Genomic DNA, 6359 nt, shown 5'->3' with positions numbered 1-6359 from the left:
CTGGAAAATCAACAACCGACCAGATATTCACCATGCGCCAAATCTTGGAAAAGACCCGTGAAAGCAGAATCGACACACACCACCTCTTCGTCGATTTCAAAGCTGCTTTCGACAGCACGAAAAGGAGCAGCCTTTATGCCGCGATGTCTGAATTTGGTATCCCCGCAAAACTAATATGGCTGTGTAAACTGATGTTGAGTAACACCAAAAGCTCCGTCAGAATCGGGAAGGACCTCTCCGAGCCGTTTGATACCAAACGAGGTTTCAGACAAGGCGATTCCCTATCGTGTGACTTTTTCAACATGCTTCTGGAGAAAATAGTTCGAGCTGCAGAACTTAATAGAGCAGGTACCATATTTTATAAGAGTGTACAGCTGCTGGCGTATGCTGATGATATTGATATCATCGGCCTTAACACCCGCGCCGTTAGTTCTGCTTTCTCCGGACTGGACAATAGTTCGAATAATTCGAATAGTTCGAATAATTCGAATAGTTCGAATAATTCGAATAGTTCGAATAATTCGAATAGTTCGAATAATTCGAATAGTGCGATATAATTTTAATATTTGACTATTTGCATGATTTTTTATTAAGCGCCAGTAGTATTTGAATCTCGTTCATGCAACTGACGTACATCTGTCATTCTCGTTTCAGATATTCAAAATATTTAAGATTTTTGCATAAATGAGCATCCTCCCCCCGACATCCACACATACACCACACTATCACACCACATCAACTCAACTTCACAACACTGACACGCACCTTCACCAAACTCACTTCACCAATCATCAGAGCTTACAACCCACATTCCACACTACACACCAACCAACCACATCGCACCAGCTGATTCCACATACATAGGGAAAAAAGGAACCAAAAGGAGATCAGCTTGTCACTTCATTTCGATCGTTGCAGCGACCTGCACGCGAGTTGCGTCGTCAAACGACTCCACCACTGTCAAACTCGTCGACACACAAAAAAAGACAAGTATTTTTTAAATATTTTTATTTCTCTGAAATGTAAGTTGAATCTTCAGATTCAACTACATACATATGTACATATATAAGATATGCCGGGTCGTTGATGCTGAGGAATGTCAAGTCAGCACAACGGCTTCAGGTAAATTTAGCAAGTAAGATTTTTATAAAGAATATGTGAAGTCAGCACAACGGCTTCAGGTAAATTTAGGAAATAAGATTTTTGTAAAGAATAAAATGATGATTAATAAACTGGACGGCAAGCCGCTCAGTACGGTAAACCGGAGTTTTATTATATCGTAATTGGCGCAGTCGAACGGAACGATTCCATATTCTCTCTCAGCTTCGCTCAGCTAGCAAAGAAAAGCTAAATAAAAGCTAAACAAAAGCTAAATAAATTATTATTAAACAAAAGTACTGTTATTAAAAGAAAAGTGGCAAAGATACAGCTAATTATATAAATCCCAAAGCAGAACAAAATAATACATTTGAGTTGGAAAATTATAGCAAAAGCAAAAACATAATTCAAAAAGTGAAAAAATTTGTGAAAAGTGCAAAACAAAAACTAAGATTCACTATTTTGAGAAAAAATAAAGAAAACTGTTGAAAACACTAAAACGGCAACAGCGGAGACAGCAGAAGCAGCTTTAACAAAAAAAAAAAAAAACAAACAGCTATATAAACAGCAACAACAGCGGAGACAGCAGCAAGATCTTCAGCCAAAAAAAAAAAAAACAGCAACAACATTAACAACAACAACGACGCCAGTAACAGTAAAAACAAAACAACAGCAACAGCAGCACCAACAGCAAGGTAAAATAATATTCAACTAATAATTTAGTAATTTAAGTAGTAGTTTTATTTGAAGCCATTACTTTCTTTGTAAAAAAAAAAAAAGTCAACGCAGAAATTATACTCACTAAATGTTTCAACCAATTCAAAAACAATACCATTAGAAAAAGAAACGAGCAAACGAGAAACGAAAAACAAAAAGCAGCAGTAGATACAGAAGTTAATTTGTTAAAATTCCTTTAAAATATAAAATTGCATACTTAGATTATGTGTGTAAATTTATAGCACTATATATATGAAATAAATTATGGATTTTTTGTTTGCACCTCTACCTGAAACAAATTTTCAAATGAATACGGAAGAATTATCGGGTGATTTTTTAAGAGCTTGATAACTTTTTTTTAAAAAAAAAACGCATAAAATTTGCAAAATCGATTCTATGGCCATTTTGAGGGAAAACTTCGGAGAACAATTCATCTCAAGAAATGGACCCGTAAGTTGGCCACCAAGATCATGCGATTTAACGCCTAGAATTTTTTGTGGGGCTACGTCAAGTCTAAAGTTACAGAAATAAGCCAGCAACTATTCCAGCTTTGGAAGACAACATTTCCGAAGAAATTCGGGCTAAGGAAATGCTCGAAAAAGTTGCCCAAAATTGGACTTTCCGAATGGACCACCTAAGACGCAGCCGCGGTCAACATTTAAATCAAAAGTAAATGTCACAACGTTTCAAATAAAGAACCGATGAGATTTTGCAAATTTTATGCGTTTTTTTTTAAAAAAAAGTTATCAAGCTCTTAAAAAATCACCCGATACGTTTATGGCAACGAAATGCCATATTCGAGTGTGAATGTGATAATTTCATTAATAGACGGATAGAAGCTGGTCGAACACACCTATTGCTTTTCAAACGAGAGGGTTAAAAAAAAAATTCCTTGGAATTGTATCTATGTAGCTCGAAATTTGTAGAACTTTACGGTAATTTTTAATAAACCATATGATTTGTTAATAGGAAATGATTCCTTTTTAAAAAAAAAACGTTAAAACCATTGATATCGAAAAAATGACAATAATTTTGAAAAATGGTGTGAATCTTCCATTCTATATGAAAACTATGCAAGAGCAAGTTTATTCATTAGATATAAGTAAAGTAAAGAAAATCAACCTTGATCATTTAAAATCAAATGAGAAAAAGGAAATCGAAAAAATTATTAAAACATTTCAATAAACTTATCTAAATATCGAAAAAATGACAATAATTTTGAAAAATGGTGTGAATCTTCCATTCTATATGAAAACTATGCATGAGCAAGTTTATTCATTAGATATAAGTGAAGTAAAGAACATCAACCTTGATCATTTAAAATCAAATGAGAAAAAGGAAATCGAAAAATTATTAAAGCATTTCAATAAACTTATCTAATTAGAAAAAGTCACAGTAGATATAGCTCACCTATTCTAACAAAACCGAAAAAGATAGATAATTCAGGAATACAAAAATTCAGGCTAGTGGTTGATTATAGGAGGTTAAACCAATTGACTGTAGACGATAAGTATCCTCTACCGAATATCGAAGGAATCTTAGATAAATTGGGCAAAGCACTTTAGCACCATAGATCTAGCAAAAGGTTACCATCAGATTTTAATGGCAGAAAGGGACATCCAGAAAACAGCTTTTGTCACTCCGGCAGGACTATATGAATACGTCCGAATGCCTTTCGGGTTGAAAAATGCCCCAGCTACTTTTCAGAGATTTATGAATAATAGAGCAGAACAATTAATAAAATATTTAAATGCCGAAAATGTAGAAGTCCATCATATAAAACCAAATAGCCATACAGGAAATGCAGACATTGAGAGACTGCACTCAACCTTGTTGGAAAAACTAACAGGAATTGAGGACTCTAGTCTTTCAACAGAAATGAGGATACAAATTGTTATATGCAACTATAACGATAGGTACCACTCAACTATCAAATGTTCTCCAAGGGACGCCAAAGAAAACATTTGTCCATCCATATTACAAGATAGAATAAATACAGTAAAACAGAAAACAATAGCCAAATTAAATCAAAACAGAGAAGAATATATAGAAAACAGACAAACAGGACCAATTAAAAACTACAAAAGAGTACGGCATAAGGATCAACCATATTTCAGAATATTTCCCTTACAAAACGTCCATCAGGCAAATATAAAAAGACCAATGAAATTAGCAAACATAGAAAATCCAAATGAGGATGATGACGATTCATTCAGTCTAAGGGCATTTAATGGAGATAATAACATTTAATTTTTTTTTCCACATATATATACATGATTTTTTTTACCCCAGTGGGTAAGGGGTCTTTCTAGAATATACCCATGGTAAGAGATGCCTGTCGTAAGAGGCGACTAAAATCCAATTTAAGTTTTTTTAAATCAAAACCTAAAACGGTTATACATTTTTACTTTTACAGATGACGATAGTAATTATTTTTTTAACAATAATCATATCATTGGTGACAGCACTTTTGCAAATTACAACAATAATAGAAGATGCGGGGTATACAATTATACAAACAGCGGACATAGAAATAGTTAACGAAATAAGTACAGTTATACATACTATAAATCCGAACAAGATAGCAGACATAGTTGATCAGGTTAAAGAAAATATTGAAAAACTAAATATTGAAAATAAAGAAATTTTGTTTGATGAAATAAAAAATATAAAAGCAAAAATCACATCAATAACACCGAATATCAAAAAGAGAAATAAAAGAGGCTTGATAAATATAGGAGGAATAGCATATAAATGGATGTTTGGAGTCATGGATGATGATGACAGACAAGACATTTTGAACCATTTAAAAATTATTGAAGAAAATGGCCATAATGCCATTGTAAATTTAAATAAACAAATAGTAATTAATGAACATTTAAATAGATCACTAAACTTATTAAAAGGAACTATAGAATCAGATAGGAAACAAATAATAGAAACTTTAAATATAATAAACAAAGAGGAAAATAGAATTGAAAGTAAAATTTTGTATAATGATGAAATGAATAAACTAAAATTCATAGAAAGTAAAGTTCAAGAAATACAAAATAATATAGCGGCGGCTAAATACAATATGGTACATCCAAGTATGTTAACTAGGGAAGAAATTGAAAAATACGAGATTGATTTTTACAAACTAAAATTATCAAAAGTAGGAGTAGTAGTATACAGAAACGATACAATAATATTTGCAATTCAGATACCAAGAACATTTTTTCAAACTAAGATTCAATTAATAACCCCAATGCCAAATAGAAATAAATTACAAATTATTGAAAAAGAAAAATTCGTTATAAAAATTGGCGAAAACTATTTTGATTATGTAGAAAATAAAGCATTTAAAAATCTAAAATTGAGTAAAAGCTGCATATTTTCAAATACTTGCGAATTTAAATATAATAACAAAACATCAATACAAGAAATAAGCGATGACACAATATTAATAAGAAATGCAAGAAACGATGTAATAAAACAAAACTGCGATGACAGAAAAATTGTATTAAAAAATAACTATATAATCAAATTTGTAAATTGTAAAATGGAAATTTTAAAACAAGAATTTAAAAATAATAAAACAGAATATATTCATACAATTATATACCCTGCCGAAAAATTAAACCAAAGTTACACACCAAAATTAACATTCAATGATATTGCAATAAAAAATATAGAAAACATAAAAGAAATTGCAGAATTAAAATACCATAAAAATGTATCATATGGTATTAATATATCATTGATAATCATTGTAATGGTAGTAGTAGCAATCCTAGTAATAATATTAAAGAAAAAAACAACAAAAATAAAAATTGTAAATACAAGAACTCAGGAGAGTTCAAACAGTAACGCTGGGGGAGTTGCGTCGTCAAACGACTCCACCACTGTCAAACTCGTCGACACACAAAAAAAAGACAAGTATTTTTTAAATATTTTTATTTCTCTGAAATGTAAGTTGAATCTTCAGATTCAACTACATACATATGTACATATATAAGATATGCCGGGTCGTTGATGCTGAGGAATGTCAAGTCAGCACAACGGCTTCAGGTAAATTTAGCAAGTAAGATTTTTATAAAGAATATGTGAAGTCAGCACAACGGCTTCAGGTAAATTTAGGAAATAAGATTTTTGTAAAGAATAAAATGATGATTAATAAACTGGACGGCAAGCCGCTCAGTACGGTAAACCGGAGTTTTATTATATCGTAATTCGCGTGTGCGAACATCTCGAACGAGCGTTTTTCCCTCCTCCAGTTTTCGGCAGTTCATAGTTTTTCGACAGTTCATAGTGTCGGAGTTATTAACGTTTTTTTTACCTATTACTTTTATAACGTTAACATTAAAATTGTACACAGATCCTGATAATACATACATATACATATACACGCGTATACCCATTTTAAAGCAATTCGTCAATTCGCCATTTTCATTTTTTACAAAACAAATTTTGTGGTGATCGTGAAGTGCACAGCAAAAACGGTGAGTTAGTGAAAACTACAATTTTACTTCTTCGAATATTTCGAATTGCTCGAATAGTTCGCA

At 31.9% G+C, this 6359-nt stretch overlaps 1 long non-coding RNA gene across 1 annotated transcript; it reads left to right on the top strand.

Moving 5' to 3' along the window:
* The first annotated feature begins 930 nt into the window (after window positions 1-930).
* On the top strand, window positions 931-6004 carry LOC126766688 (uncharacterized). The gene is made up of 2 exons (XR_007668943.1): window positions 931-1181; window positions 5866-6004. It is a non-coding gene; the product is annotated as an uncharacterized LOC126766688 (long non-coding RNA).
* The last annotated feature ends 355 nt before the right edge of the window (window positions 6005-6359 follow it).

Source organism: Bactrocera neohumeralis, unplaced genomic scaffold (assembly GCF_024586455.1).
Source record: "Bactrocera neohumeralis isolate Rockhampton unplaced genomic scaffold, APGP_CSIRO_Bneo_wtdbg2-racon-allhic-juicebox.fasta_v2 ctg211_3, whole genome shotgun sequence".
In the NCBI taxonomy this organism is placed as follows: domain Eukaryota; kingdom Metazoa; phylum Arthropoda; class Insecta; order Diptera; family Tephritidae; genus Bactrocera; species Bactrocera neohumeralis.
This window is presented reverse-complemented; position numbering and strand designations above follow the sequence as displayed.